This window comes from Cervus elaphus, chromosome 5 (assembly GCF_910594005.1).
Source record: "Cervus elaphus chromosome 5, mCerEla1.1, whole genome shotgun sequence".
NCBI classification, from domain to species: domain Eukaryota; kingdom Metazoa; phylum Chordata; class Mammalia; order Artiodactyla; family Cervidae; genus Cervus; species Cervus elaphus.
The window spans coordinates 113,678,249-113,695,960 of record NC_057819.1 but is presented as its reverse complement, the minus strand read 5'-3'; the positions used below and the strand labels follow the sequence as shown (position 1 = coordinate 113,695,960).

The 17,712-nt window shown below is 38.5% G+C and overlaps 1 protein-coding gene across 1 annotated transcript in view; it reads right to left on the bottom strand.

Annotated features, from left to right (window-relative positions):
* Positions 1-17,712, bottom strand: part of LOC122695072 (keratin-associated protein 9-2-like) — a 30,879-nt gene that overhangs the window by 1,172 nt on the left and 11,995 nt on the right. The window lies entirely within an intron of this gene.

Sequence of the window (17,712 nt, the reverse complement as noted above, 5' to 3'; positions counted from 1 at the left end):
TTATACACTGGACCCCCAATGTTGGGACCAATAAGCAAGACTTTCCTTGTTGTGTATGTTGTTTTTGCAGTCAATGGGAAATTATCCAAGAGGAAATGATTTCTTTAGTGTTTTGAGGCCTCTGTAAATTAGTGTTTGATCTTCTTTTTAATTAGGACTAGTACTTAAGAACCTTTTCCAGAAGGGAAAAAGAATAAGGAATCATCCCAGCAGCATGTCTGGTCATGTGACATCATCAGGTCATGGGATAGTTCTTCCTGCCTTGGCCAGGGTCGGAGCAGTCATCTTTTCTTTCTTCCTTTGACTACACTTAGGTTGAGACTTGCTGGATGTTGATGCATTCTGTGATGAATGAAGCCAGCTAAAGTCCAAGTGTGATGTCAGAGGAAGTCTGAGATTCAAGACGATCACGTGTATCTATATACATGTCTTTCAAATCAGTAGTGACTGACCTAAAATGTTTCCCAGCTTTATTAGGTACATTTAGGTAGAAGATGTTGGCACATTGTTCTTCACTAGCAATTCGGCACCAAAGCTGGAATAGAGGCAAAACCTGTACCCTGTTTTCAGACATCAATTCATTAATGTCCCATAACTATTTTTAGCTGGATCAATCACCTCTGATGAGACATCACAACTTGCACATACTTTCTTTTATAATTTGTGACAAATAGGTAGATAGGATGATAACTTTATGGATTTATAGATTTCAATAAATGTCAAATGTGTCAGCCATAATTTCTTAGAGTTTTTTCTGCCCTATTTTCTCTCTTTTAGGTACATATGTAAGAGTGTAATTGCCATGTCATAGGGAAAGCAGATAGTCAACAGTGGTAGAAACAATAAAAGTGTTTCACTATTTCACTACAGTGGTGTATGTACTCTCCTGATATGAGACTTCTGAATTCTACTGGTGTGTATCTATCCTTGTTTGTTTGTTTTAAACTGTGCTTTAATTGACACGGTGTTATATTGTTTATAGTTGTTCCAACATAATAATTTGATATTCATAGATGTTGCAAAGTTATCACTGCAGTAAGTCTAGTTAACGTTAACATCTGTCACAATTGATAACTACAAAGTCTTTTTTCTTGCATGAGAGCTTTTAAAATCTACTTTTCTAGCAACTTTCAAAGATTTCAGTATTATTCACTATGGTCACTATGCTGTACATCACATCCCCCATGCATTTATTTTATAACTGGAAGCCTGTACCTTGTGATCCCATTTACCTGTTTCACCCACCCCACCCCCACCTCTGGCTACCATGGATCTGTTCTATCTATGAGCTCAGTTTTAGAAAAATTCTTTTAAGATTCCATATATAAGTGAAATCACATGGTATTTGCCTCTCTCTAACTTATTTCATTTAGCTTAATGCCCTCAAAGTCCATTCATATTGTCATAAATGGGAAGATATCCTTCTATTCATCACTGAATAACATTCCATTATATAATATGTTCCTTGTTTTCTTTATCCATGTATCCATTGACAGCCACTTTGGTTGTTTCCATGTCTTGGCTAGTGTAAACAGTGCTATAATGAACATGTGGCTGCATAAATCTTTTTGAGTCCGTGTTTTTGTTTTCTTCAGATAAATGCCAAGAAGTAGACTATTTAGATCATATTCTATTCTCCCCATGTCCTATTTTTAATTTTGAGGAAACTCCATAATGTTTTCCATAGTGACTGCATGAATTCCCATTTCAACTAACAGGGAAAGGGGTTCCCTTTTTTCATATTCTCATTAAAACTTTGTATGTCTTGACACTCTTATGATAGCCATGCTAAATCCGGTATGAACTGATATCTCATTGTGGTTTTGATTTGCATTCCTGTTGATTAGTGATATTAAACACCTTTTCATGTATCTGATGGCCATTTGCATGTCTTCTTTGGAAAAGTATGTCTTTAGAACCTCTGCCGATTTTAAATGAGGTTGTTTCATTTTTGCTATTGAGTCATGTGAGTTGTGAGTCATGTGAGTTATTGAGTTATGCATTTTGAATATCAACCCTTTATGAAATATGATTTGAAAATATTTTCTCTCAATTCAATAGGTTTCCTTTTCATTGTGTTGATAGCTTCCTTTTCTAGGCATAAACTATTTAATTATTCCCACTTTTAGATCTGTTGCCTTTACTTTTGGTGTCAAATCCAAAAAGTCAACACTCAGACCAATGTCAAGGAGCTTCCTATCTTTTTTCTCTTCCAGGAGTTTTATAATCTCAGGTCTTAAGTTCAGGTCTTTAATCGTTTTAGAGTTAATTTTTGTGGATGGTGTAAGAGAGGAGTCCAGTTTCATTCTTTGGCACATGGCTGCCCAGTTTTCCCACCACTATTTGTTTAAAAGATTGCAATTTCCTTATTGCATTAATATATTCTTGGCTCCTTTGTAATAAATTAGTAGGTCATGTAGTGTGTGGACTTATTTTTGGCCTCTTTATTCTATTTCATTGATCTAAGTGCCAGTTTTTTCCACTCCATCCTGTTTTGTTTAATAGAGCTTTGTAATACTGTTTGGAATCAAGGAAGATGATGCTTCCAGCTTTGTTCTTCTTTTTCAATATTGCATTGGATATTTTGCGGTTCCACACAAATTTTAAATTTTTCCTTTTTTCTGCCATTGGAATTACATTATCATTTATCCTTTCTACTGCTGTTGACTATATGTTTCCCCATTACATGGCAATTACACGCAAACATATACATCTAAAAGAGAGAAAATGGGGCCTAAAAGCTTTAAGAAATTGTGGCTGAGATTCAACATTTGTCGGAATATATAAATTTACAGATTCAAACATACCTTAGTTATTCTACTATCTAACCTGCTTGTCACAAGTTGTAGAAGAAAGTATATGCAAGTTGGGATGTCTCACCAGAGGTCATTAACCTAACTAGAGAATAGCACTGAAATAGAAAGGAAGGGATGCTGTTTGAAAATAGGATTCAGCTTTTGCCTCTATTCCAGTTTTGGTGCTGATTTTCATTTGAAAAACAATGTGCCAACCATCCTCTATTCAGATGACCCTGATGAAACTGGGAAACACTTCAAACTAGTTTTCAAATATAGATATATACAAATACATGTGGAAGTCTTAACTCTGACTTTGTCAGAGACCGGGCTTGAACTCAAGCAGGCTTCATTCATCACAGAATGCATCAGCATCCCGACCCTTTTGAGGCATGCCCCAGTCAAAGGAACAAACCTGAGAAAGGAGAACTATTCTGACCTTCACAGAGCCATCAGCAACTACCCCGTGACTAGATGATGTCACAGGACCAGAAATGCTGCTGGTGATGATTCCTGACTTTTTCATTTCTAGGAAAGATTCTTAAGTACTAGACCCAATTAAGGAAAAGATCAAACACTAATTTACAGAGGCCTCTCTATAAAACACTAAGAAAGCAACTTCCTCCATGACAATGATCAACACTACAACAAAAACATAAAGAACAACCAGGAAAGTCCTGCTTCTTGGTCCCAACATTGGGGGTCCAGGATATAAAGCCCCAGAACAGGAGGAGTGAGCAGAATCTGAGAAACTCACTTCTGAACGGGAGTGCACCCTCCTCACAGACCCAATGGCCCACTCGTGCTGCTCCCCGTGCTGCCAGCCCACCTGCTGTCAGCCCATTAGCTGCAGGACCACCTGCTGTGAGTTCAGCTGCTGCAAGCCCTGCTGCCCCCCACCTAGCTGTCAAACCACCTGTTGCAGGACCACATGCTGCAGACCTACTTGTGTGACCTCCTGCTGTCAGCCCACCTGCTGTGGGTCTAGCAGCTGTGGGCAAACCTTCAGTGGGTCCAGCTATGGCCAGCCTTGCTGTCAGCCAGCTCGCTGTGGTCCTGTGTACTGCCACAGAATCTGCTACCACCCCACGTGCTGCTGCCTGCCTGGGTGCCAAGCCCAAGAATGTGTATCCAGCTGCTGCCAGCCTTCCTGTTGCTGATCACTTCACCAAAGTTTCCCCATCCCCACACAACATCATTTGTTAACTAGCTTGCTATTGTGTGGACAAAATCACTTACTAGACTTCGCCGACCACTAGCATGTTCTACCAGAATTTCTGTTAGTCATCTCCTGTTTAAAAGCTTGTGAGTCAGCTGAATGGAGTGAAAAGGGCTTCCCCCTATCTCTTCCTTCCCTGTGTGGGGATAATATATCAATTTCATGCATCCTTGATATGGAGTTTGTCTGGGTGTTAACTCTGATGTCAGGATCGACTTCCTAGTCATTCCAAATAATTTATGAAAACAAATCCTCATAACATTTTCATAGGTTTCTGCAACTGACCATAATCTTCATAAACATATTTTCTTTATCGGTGTACTCGGGGATCCTGTAACTTGCTTTCTTTCTTAAGACCACTTTGTGTTGTCTTCCTAGATGCAGGAGTCTGATATACTTGTTTCTTAATAAATTCGATTCCACAATTCACTCCATAATGTGTTTGATTTATTGTACAGCATTGCTGATATATGAACATGTATCCATATTGCATACCATATGAGCTATACAAACTGAGGTGCAAACATCCTGCCATTAACTAATTCATATATTTTTAGATGAGAAATTTCACTGTGAAATATTATGTAGCTAATGATGGACAAGCTGAGATCCCAGGCAACTTCTGTTTTTGCTTAAGGACACCTATATTTACATGAAAACATAAGCAGAAATGATATCCAATACTGAGGTCTATTATGTTATGAAACTGAATTGCTACTTTAACAATGGGAGGAATGATACATCCCTCACATTTAACAGCTGGGGCTTCCTAGGTGGCTCAGTGATAACGAATTCACCTGCCAAAGCAGGAGACATAGGAGATGCAGGTTCCATCCCTGGGGCAAGTAGATCCTCTGCAAAGGAAGAGGCAACCCACTCCAATATTCTTGCCTAGAGAATCCCATGGATAGAGGATCATGGCCGGATCATACAGTCCATGGAGTTGCAAAGAGTCGGACACAGCTGAGGGACTGAGAAAGCACGCATACATGCATATATAATAGATAATGCCTGTTACAACGTCATCCCTATATCCATTTCCTACAATGCAGCAAGCAGCAGTTACATGTTAAAGCAGTAGATGCGTTTAGAGCTCTCGTGAAAGCGTGGAGCCTTTCCTGTCTCGGGGCAGTTCAGCCACTAATGCAACTCAACTGTATCAGATATTTTTAGAATCCATTGTGTCATCACAAGAGAAAGTCCATATAAAGGGACTTGTTTCTTAATATCACACAAGTCAAATTCTGAATTGTCTCCTTCTCCTGAATTTCTACTGAAAGAGCAAGGAATTAAATAATTACCTGAAAAAAAAGTGCTCTTTCAGTAGAAATTCAGGAGGAGACAGTTCATGCATTGTCAGTGATACCATCCAACCATCTCATCCTGTGTCGTCCCCTTCTCCTCCTGCCTTCAATCGTTCCCAGCATCCGGGTCTTTTCCAATGAGTCAGTTCTTCATATCAAGCGTCCATATTATTGGAGTTTCAGCTTCAGCATCAGTCTTTCCAATGTATATTCAGGACTGATTTCCTTTAGGATTGATTGGTTGGATCTCCTTGCAGCCCAAGGGACTCTCACGAGTTTCCTACAACACCACAGTTCAAAAGCATCAATTCTTCAGGGCTCAGCTCTTTTTATGGTCCAACTGTCACATCCATACATGACTACTGGAAAAACCGTAGCTTTGACTAGCTGGACCTTTGCTGGCAAAGTAATGTCTCTGCTTTTTAATATGCTGTCTAGGTTGGTCATAGCTTTTCTTCCAAGATGCAAGCATCTTTTAATTTCATGGCTGCAGTCACCAACTGTAGTGATTTTGGAGCCCCCCAAAATAAAGAAGAGGTTAAACTGGTACAAAATGACTGGTATCAAAATTGCAGGAAAACCAACACCTTCCATTTTTTGTCTTTGATGGAGCACTAAACTCTGCTCTTCTCCATGGGTGTAGTATTTTTCTGGTTAATACTTTGGTCTGGAAGAGAAGAGTTTTTAGGGACTCACACTGGACCTTTGTTTCTATCATGATTCTCACTTTGCATGTCTGGAGATGCTCTTCTGTTGCAAGGGCTACAGGCAACTGACAGGCTCCAACTGTTAGTGAGTTTAAGATCTGCATCAGATTTAGAGTTAAGGCCATGTTCTTCCTATCAATCCCTAGCTAATAGCTAGACATCATGCGGGAACTAAAGTTTGAACCTTTCTTCTTTAATTTTATTCATTCATTTATTTTTGGCTGTGCTGGGTCTTGGTTGCTGCCCACAGCCTTTCTCTAGTTGCTGCAAGCAGGGGTAGCTCTCTAGTTGCGGTGTGTGGGCTTCTCATTTTGGTGGCTTCTCTTGTGGTACACGGGCTTTAGGGCATGAGGCCTTCAGTAGTTGTGGCATTTGGGCTCTAGAGCACACACTCAGTAGTTGTGGCCCTCATGCTCTGCAGCATGTGGCATCTTCCTTGGCCAGGGATCAAACCCATATGCCCTTCATTGACAGGCAGATTCTTTACCCCTGGACCACCAGGGAAGTCCAAAGCCTTGAACTTTTCTTATCAACATAGGACTTGTTAATCGTAATCGTTGCTTCGATTATTTCCATTTGGTTGACCACAGTGTTGTTCAATCTACATGGCAAGTCTTATATCCTTGTTAAATGTTATCTCTTTCACACTTTTCTTTGAAAGATGTTAGATTTACTTTGCAATTTGTAGCCCTCAAATTGTGATATTCCTGTTCAGTTCAGTTCAGTTCAGTCACTCAGTCGTGTCCGACTCTTTGCGATCCCATGAATCGCAGCACGCCAGGCCTCCCTGCCCATCACAAACTCCCTGAGCTTGCTCAAACGCATGTCCATTGAGTCGGTGATGCCATCCAGCCATCTCATCCTCTGTCTTCCCCTTCTCCTGCCCCCAACCCCTCCCAGCATCAAGATCTTTTCCAATGAGCCAACTCTTCACATGAGGTCATCAAAGTACTGGAGTTTCAGCTTCAGCATCAGTCCTTCCAATGAACAGCCAGGACTGACCTCCTTTAGGATGGACTGGTTGGATGTCCTTGCAGTCCAAGGGACTCTCAAGAGTCTTCTCCAACACCACAGTTCAAAAGCATCAATTTTTCGGCACTCAGCTTTCTTCACAGTCCAACTCTCACATCCATACATGACCACTGGAAAAACCATAGCCTTGAACAGACGGACCTTTGTTGGCAAAGTGATGTCTCTGCTTTTTAATATGCTATCTAGGTTGGTCATAACTTTCCTTCCAGGGAGTAAGTGTCTTTTAATTTCATGGCTGCGATCACCATCTACAGTGATTTTGGAGCCCAAAAAATTTTAGCCACTGTTTCCACTATCTCCCCATCTATTTCCCATGAAGTGATGAAACCAGATGCCATGATCTTAGTTTTCTGAATGTTAAGCTTTAAGCCAACTTTTTCACTCTCCTCTTTCACTTTCATCAAGAGGCTTTTTAGTTCCTCTTCACTTTCTGCCATAAGGGTGGTATCATTTGCATATCTGAGGTTATTGATATTTCTTCTGGCAATCTTGATTCCAGCTTGTGCTTCTTCCAGCCCAGTGTTTCTCATGATGTACTCTGCATGTAAGTTAAATAAGCAGGGTGACAATATGCACCCTTGATATACTCCTTTTCCTATTTGGAACCAGTCTGTTGTTCCATGTCCAGTTCTAACTGCTGCTTCCTGACCTGCATACAGGTTTCTCAAGAGGCAGGTCAGGTGGTCTGGTATTCCCATCTCTTTCAGAATTTTCCACAGTTTATTGTGATCCACACAGTCAAAGGCTTTGGCATAGTCAATAAAGCAGAAATAGATGTTTTCTGGAACTCACTTGTTTTCTCGATGATCCAGAGGTTGTGGGCAATTTGATCTCTGGTTCCTCTGCCTTTTCTAAAAGCAGCTTGAACATCTCGAAGTTCACGGTTCACATATTGCTGAAGCCTGGTTTGGAGAATTTTGAGCATTACCTTACTAGTATGTGAGATAGGTGCAATTGTACGGTAGTTTGAGCATTCTTTGGGATTGCCTATTCCTGTTATGTTAGTGTAAACTTCCTTTTGGCTCATTTCTGCAATAATATTTAAGAGCTAGTTGCATTACATGTCATAGAAGTCTAAGTGTATTTTATTTATTTATTGAGGAATAGTTGCTTTACAACATTGTGTTAGTGTCTGCTTTACAAGAAGTGAACCAGCTATGTGCATACATATACTCCGTCCCTCTTGGACCTCCCTTCCTCGCCACCCCCATCCCACACATTCTAGGTCACCACAGAGCACTGAGCTGAGCTCCCTGTGCTATATAACTAGTTCTCACTTTCTATCTTTTATTATACATGGCAATTTATAGATGTCAATTCCAATCTCTCAATTCATCCCACCCCCTCTTCCCTCCCTGTGTCCACATGTCTGTGTCTCTATTCCTGCCCTGCAAAAAGGTCATCTCTACTGTTTTGCCAGGTTATGTGTGTGTGTGTGTGTGTGTGTGTGCGTGCCCATGTATACATGTTAATACATGATATTTCTTTTTCTTTTTCTGACTTAACTTCACTCTGTATGAAGACTCTAGGTCCATCCATATCTCTGCAAATGACCAATTTCATGCTTTTTTTGCCTGAGTAATAGTCTATTGTATATATGTACCACATCTTCTTTATTCATTCATCTGTTGATAGACATTTAGTTTGCTTCCATGTCCTGGCTATTGTAAATAGTGCTGCAATAAACACTGGAATGCATGAGGCTTTTTGAATTATCGTTATCTCGGGGTATATGCTCGGTAGCAGAATTACTAGGTCATATGGCAGCTATATTTTTAGTTTTTTTAAGAAATCTCATACTGTTCTCCATGGTAGCTCTATCAGTTTACATTCCATTAATAGTAGAAAAGGATTCCCTCTTCCTCACACCTCCAGTATTTATAATTTGTAGATTTTTCAAATTATATTTTTAATTGATAACACAGTCTCCAATCTTTTTCAAAATGCAAATGTAAAACTCAGTGGAATAGGTTTGTCTTACAAACTTGTCTGGGTTTTCACATTTGCATGGCTATTGATCAGATGAAAACATTGAATTGTTTTCATAATTACAAGGTTGGTTTAGCATTTGAACATTAATCGATGTTTGAAAATAACAGTAATTGAAAAACTACAGGAGAATAATCATAAGGGTATCTCAACAGGTAAAGAGAAAGCATTTTAGAAATGTCAACACATTTCCAATATAGAATACCTTAGCAAGGAATAGGAAAACTCTAGTTACTCTGATGGAAACAATCTAGCAAAAAGGACAGAAAGCTTCCTGTTGAATTATGAAATATTGAGAGTTGTCCCTTCTAGAGAGAATGCACAAAGATATCTTCTTCACCATTCTGCTCAACTGTACCAGTGAACTAGGATAAGAAAAAATTTTACAAGATGAAAAAGCTGCTGACTTCAGACTATACTACAAAGCTACAGTCATCAAGACAGTACAATACTGACACAAAGACAAATAAAGATCAATGGAACAAAACAGAGAGCCTAGAGATAAATCCATGTACCTATGGACACCTTATCTTTGACAAAGGAGGCAAGAATATACTAGGGAGAAAAGAGAATCTAACAAGTGGTGCTGGGAATAGTGGTCAACCACCTGTAAAAGAATGAAACTAGAATACTTTCTAGCACCATACACAAAAATAAACCCAAAATGGATTAAAGATATAAATGTAAGACCAGAAACTATAAAACTCCTAGAGGAAAACAAAGGCAAACACTCTCTGACATAAATCACAGCAGGATCCTCTATGACCCACCTCCCAGAGTAATGGAAATAAAAGCAAAAATACACAAATGGGACCTAATTAAACTTAAAAGCTTTTTCACAACAAAGGAAACTATAAGCAAGGTGAAAAGACAGCCCTCAGATTGGGAGAAAATAATAGCAAATGAAGCAACTGACAAAGACTAATCTCAAAAATATACAAGCAGCTCATGCAGTTCAATACCAGAAAAATATAAATAACTCAATCAAAAAATGGGCCAAAGAACTAAACAGACATTTCTCCAAAGAAGACACTGATGGCTAGCAAACACCTGGAAAAATGCTCAACATCACTCGTTATCAGAGCAATGCAAATCAAAACCACAATGAGGTACCATCTCACACCAGTCAGAATGGCTGCTATCCAAAAGTCTACAAACAATAATGCTGGAGAGGGTGTGGAGAAAAGGGAACCCTCTTACACTGTTGGTGGGAATGCAGACTAGGACAACCACTATGGAGAACAGTGTGGAGATTCCTTAAAAAACTGGAAATAGAACTGCCATACAACCTAGCAATCCCACTGCTGGGCATACGCACTGAGGAAACCAGAACTGAAAGATACACATGTACCCCAATGTTCACTGCAGCACTGTTTACAGTAGCTAGGACATGGAACCAAGCTAGATGTCCACTGGCAGATGAATGGATAAGAAAGTTGTGGTACATATCAACAGTGGAATATTACCCAGCTATTAAAAAGAATACATTGGAATCAGTTCTAATGAGGTGGATGAAAAAGTAAGTCAGAAAGAAAAACACCAATATAGTATATTAATGTATATATATGGAATTTAGAAAGATGGTAACAATGACCCTGTATGCAAGACAGCAAAGAGAAACATACAAAGAATAGACTTTTGGACTCTGTGGGAGCAGACGAGGGTGGGATGATTTGAGAGGATAGCATTGAAACATGTATATTACCATATATGAAACAGATGACCAGTCCAAGTTCGATGCATGAAACAGGGCACTCAAAGCTGGCACACTGGGACAACCCAGAGGGATGGGATGGGGAGGGAGGTGGAAAGGGGGTTCGGGATGGGGGATGCATGTGCACCCATGGCTGATTCATGTCAATGTGTGGCAAAAACCACTACAATCTTGTAAAGTAATTAGCCTGCAATTAAAGTAAAGAAATTAATTTTTATAAAAGATAAAAAGGCTGCTAGCCTCATCATTCATCATTGTTCAGTAGCTCAGTCATGTCCGACTCTTTGTGATCCCATTAATGGCAGCACGCCAGGCTTCCCTGTCCTTCGATCTCCCAGAGCTTGCTCAAACTCATGTCTATTGAGTTGGTGATGCCATCCAATCATCTCATCCTCTGTTGTACACTTCTCCTCCTGCCTCCACTCTTTACCAGCATCAGAGTCTTTTCTAATGAGTTGGCTTATAACACTATTTAAATAGCTAACACATGGAAGCAACCTAGGTATACATCAATAAATGAATGGGTAAAGAAGATATGATGTGTGTGTGTGTGTGTGTGTGTGTGTGTGTGTACACACCAAAGGAATATTACTCAACCATAAAAATGAATTAAAAATTGCCATTTGAAGCAATGTGAATGAAATTAGGGCAGAAATAAATGCAAAAGAAACTAAAGAGACCATAGCAAAAATCAACAAAGCTAAAAGCTGGTTTTTTGAAAAAATAAACAAAATTGACAAACCATTAGCAAGACTCAATAAGAAACAAAGGGAGATGAACCAAATTAACAAAATTAGAAATGAAAATGGAGAGATCACAACAGACAACACTGAAATACAAAGGATCATAAGAGACTACTACCAGCAGCTCTATGTCAATAAAATGGACAACTTGGAAGAAACGGAGAAATTCTTAGAAAAGTATAACTTTCCAAAACTGAACCAGGAAGAAATAGAAGATCTTAACAAACCCATCACAAGCAAGGAAATCGAAACTGTAATCAGAAATCTTCCAGCAAACAAAAGCCCAGGACCAGACGGCTTCACAGCTGAATTCTACCAAAAATTTAGAGAAGAGCTAACACCAATCTTACTCAAACTCTTCCATAAAATTGCAGAAGAAGGTAAACTTCCAAACTCATTCTATGAGGCCACCATCACCCTAATATCAAAACCAGACAAAGATGCCACAAAAAAAGAAAACTGCAAGCCAATATCACTGATGAACATAGATGCAAAAATCCTTAATAAAATTCTAGCAAACAGAATCCAACAACATATTAAAAAAATCATACACCATGACCAAGTGGGCTTTATCCCAGGAATGCAAGGATTCTTTAATATCCACAAATCAATCAATGTAATACAGCACATTAAGAAATTGAGAGATAAAAACCATATGATTATCTCAATAGATGCAGAGAAAGCCTTTGACAAAATTCAACACCCATTTATGATTAAAACTCTCCAGAAAGCAGGAATAGAAGGAACATACCTCAACATAATAAAAGCTATATATGACAAAACCACAGCAAGCATTACCCTCAATGGTGAAAAATTGAAAACATTTCCCCTGAAATCAGGAACAAGACAAGAGTGCCCACTCTCACCACTACTATTCAACATAGTTTTGGAAGTTTTGGCCACAGCAATCAGAGCAGAAAAAGAACTAAAAGGAATCCAGATAGGAAAAGAAGAAGTGAAACTCTCGCTGTTTGCAGATGACATGATCCTCTACATAGAAAACCCTAAAGACTCTACCAGAAAATTACTAGAGCTAATCAATGAATATAGTAAAGTTGCAGGATATAATTAACACACAGAAATCCCTTGCATTCCTATACACTAACAATGAGAATGCAGAAAGAGAAATTAAGGACACAATACCATTCACCATTGCAACAAAAAGAATAAAATACTTAGGAGTATATCTACCTAAAGAAACAAAAGACCTATACATAGAAAACTATAAAACACTGATGAAAGAAATCAAAGAGGACAGAAACAGATGGAGAAACATACCATGTTCATGGATTGGAAGAATCAATATTGTCAAAATGGCTATTCTACCCAAAGCAATCTATAGATTCAATGCAATCCCTATTAAGCTACCAATGATATTTTTCACAGAACTAGAACAAATAATTTCTCAATTTGTATGGAAATACAAAAAACCACGAATAGCCAAAGTAATCTTGAGAAAGAAGAATGGAACTGGAGGAATCAACCTGCCTGACTTCAGGCTCTACTACAAAGCCACAGTGATCAAGACAGTATGGTACTGGCACAAAGACAGAAATATAGATCAACGGAACGGAATAGAAAGCCCAGAGATAAATCCACACACCTATGGACACCATATCTTTGACAAAGGAGGCAAGGATATCCAATGGAAAAAAGACAACCTCTTTAGCAAGTGGTGCTGGGAAAACTGGTCAACCACTTGGAAAAGAATGAAACTAGAACACTTTCTAACACCATACACAAAAATAAACTCAAAATGGATTAAAGATCTAAATGTAAGACCAGAAACTATAAACCTCCTAGAGGAGAACATAGGCAAAACCCTCTCCGACATAAATCACAGCAGGATCCTCTATGACCCACCTCCCAGAATATTGGAAATAAAAGCAAAAATACACAAATGGGACCTAATGAAACTTAAAAGCTTTTGCACAACAAAGGAAACTATAAGCAAGGTGAAAAGACAGCCCTCAGATTGGGAGAAAATAATAGCAAATGAAGCAACAGACAAAGGACTAATGTCAAAAATATACAAGCAACTCCTGCAGTTCAATCCCAGAAAAATAAATGACCCAATCAAAAAATGGGCCAAAGAACTAAACAGACATTTCTCCAAAGAAGACATACAGATGGCTAACAAACACATGAAAAGATGCTCAACATCACTCATTATCAGAGAAATGCAAATCAAAACCACAATGAGGTACCATTACACACCAGTCAGGATGGCTGCTATCCAAAAGTCTACAAGCAATAAATGCTGGAGAGGGTGTGGAGAAAAGGGAACCCTCTTACACTGTTGGTGGGAATGCAAACTAGTACAGCCGCTATGGAAAACAGTGTGGAGATTTCTTTAAAAACTGGAAATAGAACTGCCATATGACCCAGCAATCCCACTCCTGGGCATACACACCGAGGAAACCAGATCTGAAAGAGACACGTGCACCCCAATGTTCGTCGCAGCACTGTTTAAGCAACCTAGATGCCCATCAGCAGACGAATGGATAAGGAAGCTGTGGTACTTATACACCATGGAATATTACTCAGCCGTTAAAAAGAATTCATTTGAATCAGTTCTAATGAGATGGATGAAACTGGAGCCTATTATACAGAGTGAAGTCAGCCAGAAAGATAAAGAACATTACAGCATACTAACACATATATATGGAATTTAGAAAGATGGTAATGATAACCCTATATGCAAAACAGAAAAAGAGACACAGATGTACAGAACAGACTTTTGGACTCTGTGGGAGAAGGCGAGGGTGGGATGTTTTGAGAGAACAGCATCGAAACTTGTATATTATCTATAGTGAAACAGATCACCAGCCCAGGTTGGAAGCATGGGACAAGTGCTCGGGCCTGGTGCACTGGGAAGACTCAGAGGGATTGGGTAGAGAGGGAGGTGGGAGGGGGGATCGGGATGGGGAATACATGTAAATCCATGGCTGATTCATGTCAATGTATGACAAAACCCACTACAATATTGTAAAGTAATTAACCTCCAACTAATAAAAATAAAGGATAAAAAATAAATAAACACAATATAAGTAAATAAAATTCAGTGCCATATACATATGATCATAACCATGTTAAATTATGTTTATAATTACAAGGTTGGTTTAACATTTGAATGTTAATCAATGTTTTAAAATCATAGTCATTGAAACAAACAGAGAATAACTGTAAGAGAATCTCAACAGGTAAAGAAAAAGCATTTTAGAAATTTCAGCACATTTCCAGTATAGAATACCTTAGTTTAAGGAATAGAAAAATTCTAGTTATTCTGTTTGAGACAATCTACAAAGAAAGAGAAAGCTTCCTGTTGAGTTGTGAAATAATGAGAGCTATCCCTCCTACACAGAGTATACAGAGATATCCTTCTGACCATTCTGTTCAACATTGTACTGCAAAGCCTACCTAGGCCTAGTGGTCTAGGGAAGGAAAAAAATTTAACAAGATAAAAAAAATTTACAAGATAAGTGTTATGACACTATTTACAATAGCCAAGACATGGAAGCAACCTAGGTGTCCATCAGCAGATGAATGGGTAAAGATGATGCAGTATACTCAACCATTAAAAAGAATTAAGTATTGCCACTTGCAGCAATGTGAATGGACCCATAGAATATCATACTAAGTGAAGTCAAAGCCAAACATCATATGATATCACTTACTGTGGAATCTAAAACATAATATTAATACAAATGAATCTATATACAAAACAGAGACAGACATAGAAAACAAAGCTTTGGTTGCTGAAGAGGAAAGAGAGCAGAGGAGGGATAAATTAGAAATATGGAATTAACAAGAGACACACTTCTATATATCAAATAGATAAGCAACAAAGATTTACTGCATAATACAGGAAATAGTAGTTAGTAACTTGCAATAACCCTAGTGTGAAATAATCTTAAAAAGCCTATAAACATATAAATATAACTGAATCACTTTGCTGTAGTCCTGAAAGCAACACAATATTGTAAATCAATTATTTCAATTAAAAATGCTGCTAGGAAATAAATAAAGCTGCAGTTACCTGTAGATGATGTGATTGTGCTTGTAAAATTTCAAAACACCTATTGCTAAGCTTTAAAAATAATAAAGGAGTTTGATTACAAGGTCAACATACATAAGTCCATTTTTATACTTCAAAGCAGTTGAAAAATTTCAATTATACTGTAGAAAATGGCATAGAAATGAGCATATCTAGGAATAAGTCAAGTGAAAGATAGGCAAGACCTCTACAGAGAATAGAATAGACGTTTGACCAAGCAATTCTATGAGAAATCTACTCCTAGGTTTATATCCAAACAAATGTTTATATGTGTTTACCCAAAAAATCTGTACAAAAAATTTAAACAAGCATTCTTTTTTAATAGTCCTAAAATTATAGAAAGCCTACTTGTTTATCAGGACAGTCAACAAATCGTGTCATATTAACACAATGGAAGATTATACAACAATGACAATGGATAAATTACAAATAATTTCATTGTTCAATCTCACAATCATAATGTGAAAGGAGGTCAATTCTATATTCTTTCAATTATATAAAGATTAAAAAAAGTCAGAGCTGACTTACAGGGTTGTAAGTCAACAGAGCATTTAGCAACCTTTCGGGATGACTGAGGGGGTATAATTTTGAGGGAACAGGGTTAACTTCTATTGCTTAACCTGCTGGTATTGACAAGGGTTTGTTCATTCTTGTAAGAATCTATGAGCTTGAAAATTAATAATTTTCATTTTATCATTTGCTTTTCAAATAAATGGTATAACTAAAACATGTTTAAGCATGTTAGAGGTCTAAACAATAGATTAGGTATTAACTAATTCAATTCTATCATTAAAAGAAAGAAAGGGAAAGAGCGAGAGAAGGAAAGAAAGAAGGAGAGGAAAGACGGAGGGAAGAAGGAAAGGAAGGATTGAAGGAAGAAGGAAGGAAAGATGGAAGAAAGAGGAAAGAGGACAATAAAAAGAAAGATTACAATGATGAAGATGCTATCATTAAGATGAGATCATCGACTCTGTTGATAAACAAGGGTGGGACTAGAGTCACCAGCTCTCCCGGGTTTGCTGAGAATTGCCCCAATTATTCAGCGGGTCACTGGATGAGCCTCATCCAGGGAAATTCCTCTGTCCTGGAAAAATCAGGACTATCGATCACCCGAGAAGTAAAGTACTGAAACTTTCTCAGTCCCAGTGTACAGTTTCTGCTTCTACTCACCTGTTTTGATTCTGCTTTGCCATGAGAAAGAGATTATGCCAGACACCATCTAACCAACTGTGATAGAACTGGGATACATGGCAGGGGGTGGGTGTAGGGGGTACATAGGGATGCCTGTAGTGGTCTAGAGTCAGGCTTTTGTAGGTAAACAGATTTGAACTCTGACATGGATTCAATTTGTCATTGTGAAGATGTCAGCCATTATGCCCCTCACCCCAGGGGAACTTCCCAGATTCCATATAGCAAAAGGACCAAAGCTGGAGAAGGACAATGCTATAACCCTTCCAGGCCAGCTAGAACTATATCACATGATCACATTATGACTGAGCAGGAACAATACGTATGATGGGATCACCTTCTTTTTTTTTTTTTTTTTTCCTAGTTTTTGCAATGGATACTTAGTTTACTGATTTTTAGCTTTTCCATACATTTCCCTCTAAGTATGGATTTAGCTGCATTTCATGTTTTTTTTTTTTTTATTATTTTTTTTTTTTCCCCTGGGTTTTGTCATACATTGATATGAATCAGCCATGGATTTACATGTATTCCCAATCCCGATCCCCCCTCCCACCTCCCTCTCCACCCGATTCCTCTGGGTCTTCCCAGTGCACCAGGCCCGAGCACTTGTCTCATGCATCCCACCTGGGCTGGTGATCTGTTTCACCATAGATAGTATACATGCTGTTCTTTTGAAATATCCCACCCTCACATTCTCCCACAAAGTTCAAAAGTCTGTTCTGTATTTCTGTGTCTCTTTTTCTGTTTTGCATATAGGGTTATCGTTATCACCTTTCTAAATTCCATATATATGTGTTAGTATGCTGTAATGTTCTTTATCTTTCTGGCTTATTTCACTCTGTATAATGGGCTCCAGCTTCATCCATCTCATTAGGACTGGTTCAAATGAATTCTTTTTAATGGCTGAGTAATATTCCATGGTGTATAAGTACCACAGCTTCCTTATCCATTCATCTGCTGATGG